A 16,300-nucleotide genomic window follows, 5' to 3' on the forward strand; every position below is an offset into this window, starting at 1 on the left:
TGAACTCTTAGTTGCGGCACGTGGGATCTAGTTCCCTGACCAGGGATGGAACCTGGGCCCCTGCATTTTGAGCACAGAGACTTAGCCACTGGACTACCAGGGAAGTCCCACTGATCTTTTTACTGTTCCTTTTCTAAAATGTCATGTAGTCGGAGTCATACAGTATGTAGCCTTTTTAGATTGGCTTCTTTTACTTAGTAATGTACATTTAAGATTTCTCCATGTCCTTACAGAGCTTTGATAGCTCATTTCTTGTTAGTGCTGAATAATCCATTGTGTGGGTGTACCACCATTTATTTATCCGTTCATCAGTTGAAGGCCATCTTGGTTACTTCTAAGTTTTGACAGTTATGAATAAAGCTACTATATAATTTGTTTTTTATACAAAATAGATCTTGATGTTTGTTTTTCTAGAGTGAAATGCTTGTTCCGTCCTCCTCCCCTTGGCCGTGCTGCGTGGCTTGTGGGATCTTAGTTCCCCAACCAGAGATCGAACCCGGACCCTCGGCAGTGAAAGTATGGAGTCCTAACCACTGGACGGCCAGGGAATTCCCTCACTTCCTCTTTTTAAAGAAGAGTAACATGCATTTCATATTTGTTGTGAGCTTAGGCGAATGTTTAGATTCATAACCTATTATAAAGTGGGCCAAATAAAGCTTTCCTTTTCCTACTTTAGCTTTCATCTGATTACCTTCTGTGTGCTTTAGTGTCCTCATCTTTTATTTTTTTAAATGATATATCAGTTTTTAAAAAATATTTATTTTATTTATTTTCCTTATTATTTTTTTTGGCTGCATCGGTTCTTCGCTGCGGCACATGGGATCTTTGTTGAGGCATGCGGGATCTTTTCGTTACGGTGTGCATCTGCTCGGGTTTCTCTCGAGTTGAGGCATACGGGCTTCTCTCTAGTGGTGTGCAGGTTTTCCCTCTCGTTGAGGTGCGCAATCTCAATAGTTGTGGCATGCGGGCTTAGTTGCCTGACCAGGGGTCGAACGTGCGTCCCCCGCATTGGAAGGTGGACTCTTTACCACTGGACCACCAAGGAAGTCCCTAGTTTCCTCATCTTTTAAATGTGGACAACTTTTCCTTTCCTCCTCAACAGCTGTGCACCCTGGCCTGATACCTGGGAAATTGGGCTTTAGGTAGGTAAGCATTTTACTTGGGAAACTATAATCTGTGCTGTGAGCAAACCTTATTGCTGTATGTGGTCCTTATTGAAATACTGGCCCTGTGGGAGGGCGAAGGATCTTGGAGCTGTTTGTAAAACTTATTGAGGGTAAAAATCCTTATCTGAAGGTGATGAAAGCAAATCAAAACCAACTTTCCTTTAAGAATTTTATCTTTTCAAGTATAAGACTGTAGTTAGGGTCATACCCCCTGAACAAAGCAGGTCGATTTTCTAGTCCTCGTACAACCTGAGATTAAGGTAAAATCCTTTGTTAGAAAAAAGTTCAGATAATTGGTTCCGATATTCTTCATTTGACTGATAAGCCCTAAAAGCTATGCAGAGGACTTTGTTTCTCCTTTGGGCTCATCTTGGAGCCTTTTGATAACTGTACCCTTTGCTCCCTGTATCCAGTCTGACTGCTGGGTCTGCTGAAGACTATGTGAGTGGCTTTGGTATACTGACAGCATTGCTTGGCTGTACTTTCTTCCCAAGTCAATTTTTTTGTTTTTATGTATTATTATTACTTCAGTTTTCCCTATTAAAATATTCAAATTTTGGACTTCTCTGGTGGCTCAGTGGTTAAGAATCCACCTGCCAATGCAGGGGACATGGGTTCGGTCCCTGGTCTGGGAAGATCTCACATGCCGCAGTGCAACTTAGCCTGTGCGCCACAACTACGGAGCCTGCGCTCTAGAGCCCGCACACCGCAACTACTGAGGCCACGCACCACAACTGCTGAACCCGCGTTCTGCAGCTACTGAAGCCCTCATTCCTAGAGCCCATGCTCTGCAACAAGAGAAGCCACCACAATGAGAAGCCTGTGCACTGCAATGAAGAGTAGCCCCCACTCGCCACAACTAGAGAAAGCCTGCGTGGAGCAATGAAGACCCAACACGGCCCCCCCCACAAAAAAAATTCAAATTTTGTCTTAACAGATGTTGTTAATGGAGCCCCACAGAGGCCTTGCATCTGAACTATAGCATTGTCTTGGTAGCTGAACTGGTGATGCCAGTATGGTTTTTCCTCTGCCAGGATAGAGAGTGGGGGAAGGTGGGAGACCTCATTTCTTTTGAGTTGGCTTATAAATTAGTTTTATAATGCAAATAGCAACTGCTACTGGATTTAGATGTTGTGGTTTTTTCTCTTCCATATTACCTAAGGATACAATTTCAGCCGCTCTTCTCAAAGTTTTCTCCTGACCATGTATTGATGCTGGTTGTCAGCATTCAGCGTATTTCCTGGGAGATTTGAAACCCTCCAAGATTATATTATCACCCAAACATTGGAGCTATAATGTGAAGGTTTCCAGATACCATGCTTTCTTCAGGTGGGATGGTTTCAGAGTCTTAGACATTATTTTAGAGTGTGGGGACTTTGGCAATGTTGTGTTCAGTTTCTAGGTGATGTCTAAAGTTGTAGAGAAAATATGTGATATTCTTAAGGGCAAGCCTGGTTCTGAAACTTTTGGTGTCCCCACTATTTAGTTTCTCTTCCTCACATTCTGTGGCCTTGCTTCCTTGTAGTGTGAAAAAGGCACAGGAGTGTTGTCTCTAGTGTCTGAAAGGTTTGGGGTCCCCACATCATTTTGTTAAGGCAGTAAACTTTTTTTTTAAATTTTAAAATAAATTTATTTATTATTTTTGGCTGTGTTGGGTCTTCGTTGCTGCATGGGAGCTTTCTCTAGTTGCAGCGAGCAGGGGCTACTCTTCGTTGCAGTGCGTGGGCTTCTCATGGCAGTGGCTTCTCTTGTTGCGGAGCACAGGCTCTAGGCGCGTGGGCTTCAGTAGTTATGGCGCGCGGGCTCAGTAGTTGTGACTCGCAGGCTCTAGAGTGCAGGCTCAGTAGTTGTGGCACACGGGCTTAGTTGCTCTGTGGCACGGCACGTGGGATCTTCCCGGACCAGGGATCGAACCCGTGTCCCCTACATTGACAGGTGGATTCTTAAACACTGTGCCACCAGGGAAACCCAATGCAGTAAACTTTCTGGGCAAATGAACCTCCCTGTGTACTTACTGCCTAGAGTACTAATCTCACTCAATCCTGTACAGGAGTGGTGCCTGCCTCCCCAGACTAGATTGAAAAGATCCATCTTGGAACTCTTCTTGGAACCAGGTGAGGAAGGTGAATGCTGGTATTTCAAGTATTAGTTGTGGAGCCTTACTTAGACAAGTCATCTGATTTCTCTGCTACTTTGCTTGTAATATTGGATTGACAATACCTAATCTCTTTACCTTATGGTGTTGATCAGATAAAGGGGAAGCTTGTCAAATGGTTAACCTATAGCTTATTTTATTTTTCTAATGTTATTTTTAAAAATTTATGTATTTGGCTGCGTCGGGTCTTAGTTGTGGCATGCGGGATCTTTCGTTGTGGTGTGTGGGCTCTCTAGTTATGGCACGCGGGCTCAGTAGTTGCAGTGCACGGGCTTAGTTGTCCTGCGGCATGGGGGATCTTGGTTTCCCGACCAGGGATCGAACCCGCATCCCCTGCATTGGAAGGCAGATTCTTAACCACTGGACCACCAGGGAAGTCCCTATCATACTCTTTTTTTTTTTTTTTTTTTTGCGGTACGCGGGTCTCTCACTGTTGTGGCCTCTCCTGTTGCGGAGCACAGGCTCCGGACGTGCAGGCTCAGCAGCCATGGCTCATGGGCCTAACCACTCTGCGGCATGTGGGATCTTCCCAGACTGGGCACGAACCCGTGTCCCCTGCATTGGCAGGTGGACTCTCAACCACTGCGCCACCAGGGAAGCCCCATACTCTTTTAAAATTGCTTATTTGCCTCTCCTCTCTACCTGCTCTCCATCCTCACTTTCAGTTTTCTGAGGGCAGGAACTGTGTTTGTCTTATTACTACAGTATTCTACAGGGTCTCATTCATTTTGGGTACTCAGCATATATTTGATTATATACTTTAAAAAGGTTTTTTTGCAGATATTATTTTAATGGTTCACGACTGATTTGGAGACTTTATAATTGCGACTTAGGCACAAACTTGATTTGGTGAAAAGTGTTCTGAAACTTATAAAGACTGCTCAACTGGAGGATATTGTGTGGGTCAGGGCCAAGTAGAACACTAGATTTTTCAGGCCAGCACAGGGCATGCCTAGGCTGTTTTGGTTTTTGATATTCTGCATGAAAAATACAATTATTTTTTTAGCATAGAAAGTGAAATGAATGATAAGTTTCTTCCGTATTTTGGAAGGTGTATTATAAAATATGTGGTTGTGTTAGCTATTTCATGAGTGTCTCCAAAGAAAATGCTGCCTTTAGCTTCAGGGAGCTGAATATTAAGCTTGAGTAACTTCATGAAGCAGAATGTACCAGGTAGGGCTCCTTAGGCCCTTAAACATGTTAACTTGACTGTTTACAATGTTGTATTACTTTTCATTGGTAGATTGTGAATAAAGCAGAAGCATGTGGATTTTATGTAGGTAATAAAATTTATCATTTTAGGTGTATGCTACTTAGCCTTTTCAACTCATTGAAACAACTTTCAGGGTCCATTCAGAAACCACACAGTAATTTGAACAGGTAACAGGAGATTGGAGTAGTGATGGGTTGGCTAGTAAGAAGTAGAGTGAATAGCTACTACCTGTAGGGCTGATACAGGGTGCTTAAGGAAGATACCCTTCTGGGACTGAAATCCATATCTTGTTGGAGGATAGGGTGGCCATGACTAACTGGATGGCCGAGAAAGTCATTGTAGTGTCACACTGGCAGAACATGTTGGAAATCTATCCTCCAGAACTTGCTGGAAATCTACCCTCTTGGATGTCAGAGAAAGCCATTTATGGAGGGGTGTCTTGCTGGAACCACTCTGCCGCAAAACTGCTTGAGTGAGGTGTTAGAGGAAGCTACTGGACACTGCGTGCTGCTGACCACTATGCATTGCAGGTGTCAGGCACCCATCAGTGACTGGACAGTGCGGGGAGCTGACTGGCTGGCAGGGACCTGGTGATAGGAGCATACTGGAACCATGTAGAGAAGCCTCCTCTTTTTGCAGTGTCTCTCCCGTGTCCTCTACTGATAAAGTTTAACATCAGTTGGCAAAGGAAAATATTTAATGGGTTTAGCTCCATTTTTGCAGAGCAGGCCATGATGTTTGGGTTTGGAGCAAAGAGGTAATATATTGATAACTGGTAAACTGCTGTTTGTCAGCACTATATAACAAGTTATTAATTTAAAACAATTTATTTATTTAATAAATAAATAAATATTGGCTGCACTGGGTCTTGGCTGCACCGGGTCTTCGTTGTGGCACATGGGATCTTTAGTTGTGGCATGTGGGATTCTTAGTTGCAACAGGAGGACTCTTAGTTGTGGCATGCAGGCTTCTTAGTTGCAGCATGCAAACTCTTAGTTGCAGCATGCATGTGGGATCTAGTTCCCCGACCAGTGATCGAACCCGGGCCCCCTGAATTAGGAGTCTGACCTACTGGATCACCAGGGAGGTCCCAAGTTATTAATAATTTGATAAGTATTTTCTTAACAGAATTCTCTTGTTGCTACCACCTTATGTTTTCAGTTTGTTTTAATGTAAGTGATTAAACCACTGTTCTGTTCTAGCCAGAGACAACTTCTCTGACTTTTTTCATCATACATTAGTTAGGCTTGTTCTAAAATTTCATATAAGTGGAATAATATCCTGTGTACTCTTGTATAGGGCTTCTTTCATGCAGTATACTGTTTAGGGATTTATCCATGCTATTGCCTGTATCATTGGTTCATTCCTTTTTATTGCTGTGAAGTATTTCATCGCATGAACATTCCAGTTTGTTGATCTGTTCCCCTGTTGATGGACATCTGGTCTGCTTCCAGGGTTTGACTTATAAGTAAAGCTTCTGTGAACATTTTTGTACAAGTGGTTTTGGAGAACATATACATTCATTTCTCTTGAGGGGAAATGAATTGCTGGATCATAGGGTAGATGTATGTCTTGTTTTATAGGAAACATTAACACCTTTTTCAAAATGGTTGTACCATTTTACATTCCGACCAAGAATATATGAGTTGTGATTGTTCCACGTCCTCAGCAACATTTAGCGTGTTGTCAGTGTTTTGAATTTTAGCCATTTTTGTGAAAGTATTATGATATCTCCTTGTGGTTTTAACTTGCAGTTACCTGATTACTGATGATGTTGAGCACTGGTGTCTCTACTTAATGGTCATTTGTATATTTCCTTTGTGAAGTACAATACTTGTTCAGATTTTCAGCCCATTTAAAAAAAATGGAACTGTTAACTTCCATCTATTATTGTGTTTTAGGAGCTCTTTTTATATTTTGAATACCAGTCAGATATATGTTTGTGAAAATTTTCTGCCAGTGCATGGTGGCTTGCCTATTTATTTCTTATAAGTATATTTCGAAGATTAGAAGTTTTCAGTTTTGTTGAAGTCTGATTTATCAATATTTTCTTTCATGGCTATTGCTTTCTGTGCCCTTGCCTATCTCTAAGTGCAGGAGATTTTGCCTGTGTTTTCACTAGAAGTTTTACAGTTTTAGCTTTTACATTCAGGTCTTTGATCCTCCTTGAATTAATTTTTGTGTATTGTGTAAGATTGAAGTCGAGGTTCAAACTCCCTCCCCACCCTCCACCAGTATGGATATCTTGTCCCAGTACCAGCACCATTTGCTGAAAAGACTTGTGTATTTGTTATCTATTCAATTACTCCAAAATTTAGCAGTTTAAAACAGCAAACATTTATTACTTCAGTCTCTGAGGTTCAGTAATTGAAGAGGGGCTTAGCGGGGTGATTCTGGCTCATAGTCTCTCATGAAGTTGCTGTTAGGATGTCTTCTGGGGCTGCCAGTCATAGAGGTTTGCCTGAGGCTGGAGGATCTGCTTCCAAGATGACTTACTTGGCTTTTGGCAGGAGTCCTCAGTTCTTTGATATGTGGGCTCTCTGAGTACCCTCCTGGTATGCAGTTCTGTCCTCCAGAGTGAATGATCCAAAACAGTAAGGAAGAAGCTTCTTATCTAGTCACATACTGTCACTTCTGCCATATTCTGTTTATTAGAATGAAGTCATTAAGTCCATCCCATACTCAGGGAGAGGCGAGAGGAGGGCTCTGCCTTTTGGGGGAAGGAATGTTGAAAAATTTGATGTAGTTTAAAATCACCACAACTTTCTCTGCTCCTCTGTTTGCTTTAGTACTTTGGTCAAAAATTAATTGACTGTGTAGGTATGGGCCTATTTCTGGGGTCTCTGTTTTGTTCCATTAATCTGTTTATTTATCTATATGCCAGTACCCCACTGCTGTAGCTTGTTTTATTTATCTATATGCCAGTACCCCACTGCTGTAGTCTTGAAGTCAGGTAGCATAAGTTGTCAAACTTTATTCTTTATCAAGATTGATTTGGATATTTTAGGTTCTTTGTATTTCCATATACACTTTAGAATTAATTTGTCAATTTCTGTGAAAAAATCTGACATTGTGGTTGAGATTTCATTGAATCTATAGATTCATTTGGAGAGAATTGACAACAATATTGAGTCTTCTAATCCATATACATTATATAGATCTCCATTTATTTATGACTTCAATTTCTCTCTGCATTGTTTGATTGTTTTCAATGTTGAGGTCTTTCATATATTTCATTAAATTTATTCCAAGATATTTAATGTTCTTTTAGTGCTATTGTAAATGAATTGTTTTTGTCAATATTATTCTTTTTATTTAATTGAAGTACAGTTGATTTACAATATTATATTAGTTCCAGGTGTACAGCATAGTGAGTCAGTATTTTTACAGATTATACTCCATTAAAAGTTATAACAAGATAATGGCAAGAACTCACTGTTCTATACAGTATATCCTTCTTGCTTATCTATTTTATACATAATAGTTTGTATCTGTTAATCCCATACCCCTTATTTGCCCTGCCTCCCTTCTGTCTCTCCTTTGGTAACTACTAGTTTGTTTTCTGTATCTCTGAGTCTCTTTCTATTTTGTGTATGCATTCATTTGTATTATTTTTTGGATTCCACATATAAGTGATATCATACAGTATTGTCTTTCTCTCGCTTATTTCACTAAGCATAATATTCTCTATGTCCATCCACTTTGCTGCAAATGGCAGAGTTCTTCCCCTTTTATGACTACGTAATATTCCATTTGTGTGTGTGTGTATATATGTGTATATATACACACACACACATATGTATATACACACACACACACATACATATACTACATCTTCTTCATCCATTTATCTGTTGATGGGCGCTTGGGTTGCTGCCATATCTTGGCTATTGTAGCTAGTGCTGCTCTGAACATGGGGGTGCATATATTTTTTCAAATTAGTGTTTTAAGTTTTTCCAGATATATACCTGGGAGCAGAATTGCTGGATCATATGGTAGTTCTGTTTTTATTTTTATTTATTTATTTATTAAAAAAATTTTTTTTTAACATTTTTATTGGAGTATTCACTTTGCTTTATAACAAAGTGAATCAGTTATACATATACATATATCCCCATATCTCTTCCCTCTTGCGTCTCCCTCCCTCCCACCCTCCCTATCCCACCCTTCTAGCTGGTCACAAAGCACTGAGCTGATCTCCCTGTGCTATGTGACTGCTTCTCACTAGCTATCTGTTCTACCTTTGGTAGTGTATATATGTCCATATATACACTACCACTCTCTTACTTTGTCCCAGCTTACCCTTCCCCCTCCCTGTGTCCTCAAGTCCATTCTCTGGTAGGTCTGCGTCTTTATTCCCGTCTTGCCCCTAGGTTCTTCATGACCTTTTTTTTAGATTCCATATATATGTGTTAGCATACAGTATTTGTTTTTCTCTTTCTGATTTACTTCAGACTCTAGGTCCATCCTCCTCACTACAAATAACTCAATTTCGTTTCTTTTTATGGCTGAGTAATATTCCATTGTATATATGTGCCACATCTTTATCCATTCATCTGTCGATGGACACTTACATTGCTTCCAAGTCCTGGCTATTGTAAATAGAGCTGGAATGAACGTGTGATACATGACTCTTTTTGAATTATGTTTTTCTCAGGGTATATGCCCAGTAGTGGGATTGCTGGGTCTTATGGTAGTACTGTTTTTAGTTTTTTACTGTTTTTATTTTTTTAGAGGAAACTCCATACTGGTAAATGAATATTTTTTTTTAATTGTAGTAAAATACATATAACATAAAAGTTGCCACGTGAACTGTTTTAAATGTATAACACAGTGGCATTAAGTACATTCATAATGTTGTGTAACCATTATCACTGTCTATTTCAAGAACTTTTTTCATCATCTCAAATAGAAGCTCTGTACCCATTATATAGTAGCACCCCATTCCCCCTGCCCCCCACCCCCTTGCAGTCTCTAATCCACTTCTATCTCTATGAACTTGCCTATTCTAGATATTTCATATAAGTGGAGTCATATAATTTTTTTCCTTTGGTACCTGGCTTGTTTACTTAGCATAATGTTTTCAGGGTTCATCCATGTTATAGCATGTATCAGAATTGCATTCCTTTTTATGACTGAATAACGTTCCATTGTATGTATATACCACATTTTATTTATGCATTCATCTGTTGATGGATATGGGTTGTATTCACTTTTTGGCTATTGTGAATAATGCACACTAGTGTATAAATATCTGTTTGAATCCCTGCTTTCAGTTCTTTGGGTTAGGAGTGGAATACCTAGGAAAAGAATTGCTGGATCATATGGACATTCTCTGTTTAATTTTTTGAGGAACCACCATATTGTCTTTCACAGTGACCTCACCATTTTACAGTCCTACCAGCAGTGCACAGGGTTCCAATTTCTCTGCATCCTCACCAACTTTTGTTTCTGCTTTTTTGATGATAGCCATTCTAGTGGGTGTGAAGTGGTAGCTTATTGGGGCTTTGATTTGCATTTCTTTTTTTTTTTTTTTTTGGTACACGGGCCTCTCACTGTTGTGGCCTCTCCCATTGCGGAGCACAGGCTCCGGACGCTCAGGCTCAGCGGCCATGGCTCACGGGCCCAGCTGCTCCGTGGCATGTGGAATCTTCCCGGGCCGGGGCACGAACCCACGCCCCCTGCTTCGTCAGGCGGACTCTCAACCACTGCGCCACCAGGGAAGCCCTGATTTGCATTTCTTTAATGACGATGTTGGGCATCTTTTTATGTGCTTATTGGCATTTGTATATGTTCTTTGGAGAAATGTCTAGTTAAGTCCTTTGGTCAGTTTTTAATTGGGTCATTTATTTTTGTTGTTGTTAAGTTGTAGGAGTTCTCTTTGTATTCTGGATATTAATCCCTTATCACACGTGGGATTGCATATATTTTCTCCCATTCTGTGGGTTGTCTTTTCATTCTCTTGATAGTGTCTTTGATGCACAGAAGTTTTAAATTTTGATGAAGTCCAGTTTATCCATTTTTTTGTTTTCTTGCTTGTGGTATTGTTGTGATATTCAAGAAATCATTATCAAATCCAAGGTCATGAAGTTCCCCCCACCCATGTTTTCTTCTAAGAGTTTTATAGTTTTAACTTGTAAGTTTAGGTCTTTGATCCATTTTGTTTATTTTTGTATATAATGTGAAATAATGGTCTAACTTCACTCTTTTGCATGTGGCTGTTTTGTTTTCCCAACACCATTTATTGAAAAGATTGTTGAGACTTTCCTGGTGGTCCAGTGTCTAAGACTCCATGCTGTCAAGGCAGGGTGCCCGGGTTCAATCCCTGGTCAGGGAACTAGATCCCACATGCCACAACTCAAGATCCCGCATGCTGCAACTAAAGATCCCACATGCTGCAGTGAAGATCCCGCCTGCCGCAACTAAGAGCACGGCAAATAAATTTAAAAAAGAAAGAAAGAAAGAAAAAATTGTCCTTTCCCCACTGAGTGGTATTGGCACCCACGTCAAAAATCATTTGACTGTATATTTGAGGGTTTATTTCTGGACTTCCTATTCTGTTCCATTGGTCTATATATCTGTCTGCATGCTAGTACCATACTGTCTTGATTATTGTAGCTTTGCAGTAAGTTTTGAAATCAAGAAATGTAATTCCTCCAACTTTGTTCAAGAATTTTGGCTGTTCAGAGTCCCTAGAGATTTCTGTATGAACTTCTGGATGGGTTTTCTATTTCTATAAAACCGCCATTGGGATTTTGTTAGGGATTTCAGTCAGCCTGTAGATCTCTTTGGGTGGTCTTTGTCATTTAACAATAGTAAAAGTTCCAGTTTATCAAATGGGCTGTCTTTCCATTTATTTACTTCTTTAATTTCTTTCAACAATATGTTATAGTTTTCAGAATACAAGTCTTTCATCTCCTTGGTTAAATTCATTATTTATGTATATCTTTGATTTATGTATCTCTTTAATACTATTGTAAATGGAATTGTTTTCTTAAAATTCCTTTTCAGATTGTTCTTTGCTAGTGTATAGAAATGCAGCTCTTTTTTTTGTGTTGCTTTTGTATCCTGCAAATTTGCCAAATTCGTTTATTAGCTCTAACAGTGGTTTTGTGTGTATGTATGTAATTTTAGGGTTTTCTATATATAAGACCATGTTATTTGCAAACAGATAGTTTTTACTCTTCCTTTCCAATTTGGATGCCTTATATTTCTTTTTCTTAATTGCTCTGGCAGGAACTTCCTTTGTAATTTCTTGAATCCATTGGTTGTTCAAGGTTGTATGTTATTTAATTTCCACATATTTGTAAATTTTCCAGTTTTCTTTTTATTGATTTTTAGTTTCTGTTGTGATTATAAAAGATACTTTGTATTATTTCAGTCTTATAAAATGTATTTAGACTTGTCTTCTGGCCTACATATGATCTTTCCTGAAGAATGTTCCATGTGCACTTGAGAAGATTTATTTTTCTGTTATTGGGTTGAATATCCATATATATCTGTTACGTCTAATTGGTTTACAGTGTTGTTCACATCCTCTATTTCCTTATTGATATTCCATCTGTTTTTGATATTGTTCTGTCCATTTCTGAATGTGGGATTTTGAAATCTCCAACTATTCTTGAAGGACTGTCTTTTTTTCATCTTCTGTGCTATCAGTTTTTACTTCACACGTGTTTTGCCAAAAGCCTGCTTTTGGTTTCAAGGTTCGTTGGAGTCACTGGCAAAATAACCACTCGTCTGACACAACTGAACAGATTTAATTAATTTTTTAATAAAACATTATTTAACTTAAGTTCAATATATAGTCATTAGAAGGGGGTGAATAAAAGTATTCGAGAGACATAACAGAGTACATCACCAGATTGGGCCAACACCTACATCCAGATTCAAACAGCAGCTGGGAAGTCCCGAGTAACAGCAATCTGGAGTCCCAGTGGTGAAGGGTCCCGGGTGGTGTGTCCACCCCACAGGTGAGACTTCAGATTGAAACTCTGGGGACTTCCATTTATAATCCCAGACCGCACACTGTGATTTTGGTTTGCATGCAAAAATGCAGCCCTGATTTAACTGTAACAATGCTGTTGGTTTCACCGCTTGAGTCACAAGATTTTCCAGACCCCGGGGGATTGGCCAGGTGCCCAGGGCTAAAGAAATTCCAAGACGCACTCCCTTTCTTATCATAAGTGCTACTTGTTGGTAACAATGTTAGGTGAGCAAGCAAGCACACAGTCCAGACAGGGTCACAAATCAGTCTGAGGCCTACTTCTGCCTCTGAAGCCTGAACAAGACTACTTTACTAGTTTTCCCAAGATTTGGCCTCTAGGATTGTTTAGGCTGAAGAGCGTAAGAATAAGGCAATATAATACGAGCAGTTTTTCGAATACGGTAAGATAAGTAACAGTTACAAACAGTGAGTAAGAGTAATATAATCAAAAATACAAGCAGTGGGTTAAATAATGCAGAGAACAATTGTCGAGCCTTGGGGGGTTGAGTAAAGAAAAAGTCCCACCAAGTATGAGAAGTATGCTTTTGTACATTAACTCCCACATCTATTAATTTGTTAGCTGCAATAGTAGTAACAATAGAGTGTTCGAACAAAGTACAGTTATGTTTACCTATAAATTTCTGTAGTAACGCTGTTTACTGTAATACCTTTTTCAAAGGTTCAAGTGGTAGGTTAATATTAGGAACAGGTAAAGTAGGAATTAACATTTGAGTCCACAACAATTGTGTGTGTATGGGGGAAAAGAAATAAGTTGTCCCTTTCCAATATAAGTGATCTGTATGTGCTAGACATCCTGAAAAAGGGTTTCCTAGCTGATAATTAGAAGTTGTGTTAATATCATCAGTTATAATACATACAAATTGGGGAGCAACGTCAAAAAACATACTATAAGATTGAGGAAATATAGTCGATTCACAGTAGTTAATGGAATTCTCTAATAAACAGGGTTCCCAGATGTGTGAAGTCTGGCCACAAAGCAATCCTTGAATAGTCTTTTCACAGTCTGTCAATAAGTGGTTGTGATTATTAAAATCTAAGTAATTTCCAGCAAAATGAGGCAACCAATATTCATTTCCAAAAACAGTAGGCAACACGTGAAATTGACAGCCATAGAAAGTCATAATTAGAAAAGGACAGGCCTTGTTTGCAGGGCAGGTGAAGTTGTCTTGAGTTCGGGTGTGGCTCATGTTTTCCCAACAGAAGATTCCCCAACATTTTCCTTCTTTATCCTTTCTCAACCAAAGCAGATATCCTGGGGTTAAGGCATGGGTGACGATCCACATTACAGTCAAGCTTCCAAAAACGGTCTATTCACGAGAATAACAATGGGTTAATGGCGCATATTTTCATTTTTCTTGTCCAGGGATCAACACCAACACAGTGTCATCCTTTCCCTGCACAATTACATCAGCAGGTATAGGAGGGCCATTGGGTTGCTTCACCTTTAGCTCCAATTGAATTGTGCTCAGTTGTGGATCTAAATCCTCCATCTCCCCAGACAGTTAACAAAGTAGGGGGTTCTCCTTTCTTGATTTTCCAATTAGACAGGGGAGAATAAGTAGTTGAGCAACCCTGTTGTGTTTATTAATAAATAAATCATCATTACCTTCATTTTGTAAAATCACTTTAATTTCTCCTTGATAGTTCAGGGTCAGTCACTCCTCCTTGGACACAGATGCCCCTAAGGGCTAAGCTAGAGCATTTCTTAATTAGCCCAAAATGTCCAGGAGGCATTTTCATACCAATGCTAATTGATATAGTAAAAATCATTCTCTTAGTAAGCCTCTGCTCAGTCATAGAATGCAAATGGAGGCCTGCTGCCTCAGGAGAGGCTCGAAAAGGAGCTAATGCTCCAGGTAAAATTTCCCAATATTCAATTATCTCTGGATGGAAATCCATCCTATGAATTTGTAGATTTGGTAGAGTCATTCTCATTAAACCCAACTGGACGATTGTTCAGAATATTTAAGGCAGCATTTAAGTTAGTCCTCCAATTTTTATAAGAACCCTGTCCCAATTTAATCACTTATTCCTTTAGCAATCCATTCATTCTTTCAGTTAAACCAGCAGCTTGAGGATAATACGGAATATGAAAAATCTATTGTGTATTATGTTCCTGGGCAAATTCACCTTTGAAAGTTACCCGTTACCACTTTGTATTTGGAGTGGAACACTATAGTACAAATTAATTATTTCTAATGTTTTAATAGTGTTAGTTTGATTGGCTTTTCCACATGGAATGGCCACCGAGTATCCAGAATAGGTGTCCACTGCATTGCACACATATTGGCAGCCTTTATCACAGATTAATGGGCCAGTGTAATCAATTTGCCATATCTGCCCAGGCAGTTTGCCACGTGCCAATTGTCCTTTTATTAGTTGTGACAAGCTCCTGTGTTTAACATGTTGGCAGATTGGACATTGTAAAATAACAGGCTTAATGAGATCCATAGTCAAGGAAGTACTTTGATCCTGAGCCCACCTGTATGTAGCTTTTTCTCCCAGATGGCCACATTTTTCATGTGCCCAAAGTGCCAAACCTTTGAATTCACTAGAGTGTGGGTCGACTTCCATCGTCTGGATCTGATTTTGTTCATCTGTAATTGAATTATACCATCATTCCGTGGAATGGGAGTACTATGAGCGTCTACATGAAAAACTGAAACATTAGTTTTCTGGACAGTTTCCTAAATATCCACCCATAATTCTTTCCCCCACAACTCTTTTGAATGAATTTGCCAATTATTTTTAACCCACGTTGGAAGCCAAGTTGCTAATCCATTGGCCACAGACCAGGAATCAGTATAAATAGGACATTCTGTTAAGTTTCTTTTTCAAAACCTGATATACTGTATATAGTTGAGCAAATTGACTGCTTTTTCCCTCTCAAGTGTTAACAGTTCAGTTGTGACTGGGTTGTAGGCTACTGCTTTCCAGTAATGAACAGATCCTATATATTTTGCTGAGCCATCTGTAAACCAGGCATGTTTCTTTTCTTTCTCAGTTAAAGAGTCAAAGGGGCTTTCCCCATTTTACAGGCGACTCGGTTAACTCGGGTTTAATCATAGCCTCTTGTTTTTAAATTAATTAATTATTTTTGGCTGCGTTGGGTCTTCGTTGCTGCGCGCGGGCTTTCTCTAGTTGCAGAGAGTGGGGGCTACTCTTCATTGCGGTGCGTGGGCTTCTCATTGCAGTGTCTTTTGTTGCGGAGCACGGGCTCTAGGCGCACGGGCAGCGCGTGGGCTTCAGTAGTTGTGGCTCGCAGGCTCTAGAGCACAGACTTAGTAGTTATGGCACACGGGCTTAGTTGCTCCAAAGCATGTGGGATTTTCCTGGACCAGGGATCGAACCTGTGTCCCCTGCGTTGGCAGGCGGATTCATAACCACTGTGCCACCAGGGAAGCCCTAATCATAGCTTCTTGCTCAAGACCTTCAATTGGAATTTTAGAAATCCTTGCATGTAAAACAGCGGCACCCTGTGGGCCTGGTTTGGCCCAGTCCTGTATATACCATTTCCATTTGACTATAGTAGACTCTTGGGCTTGCCCAATTCTGTGGGTCTTTGGTGAGCTTAAAATCCATTACATAATGGGCACTTGGGGTCTCAATATAATTGTGTGATCTACAGTCAGTTGTTTGGTATCAGAGCCCAGTAACATGCTAGTAGCTGTTTTTCTTTTTATTAATTTATTTATTTTTGGCTGCGTTGGGTCTTTTTGTGGGCTGTGTGCGGGCTTTCTCTAGTTGTGGCAAGCGCG

The 16,300-nt window shown here is 39.9% G+C and overlaps 1 protein-coding gene across 5 annotated transcripts in view; it reads left to right on the top strand.

Annotated features, from left to right (window-relative positions):
- Positions 1–16,300, top strand: part of IP6K1 (inositol hexakisphosphate kinase 1) — a 74,083-nt gene that overhangs the window by 7,174 nt on the left and 50,609 nt on the right. For 2 of the 5 annotated variants that reach the window (XM_060161857.1, XM_060161858.1), the window contains exon 2: positions 3,217–3,280. The exons of the other annotated variants lie outside the window; for them this stretch is intronic. The gene's annotated coding sequence lies outside the window, so the exon portion shown is untranslated. The remainder of the gene's footprint in view (positions 1–3,216; positions 3,281–16,300) is intronic. 5 annotated transcript variants of the gene reach the window in all.

The sequence above is a fragment of the Lagenorhynchus albirostris genome, chromosome 10, assembly GCF_949774975.1.
Source record: "Lagenorhynchus albirostris chromosome 10, mLagAlb1.1, whole genome shotgun sequence".
Lineage (NCBI taxonomy): Eukaryota > Metazoa > Chordata > Mammalia > Artiodactyla > Delphinidae > Lagenorhynchus > Lagenorhynchus albirostris.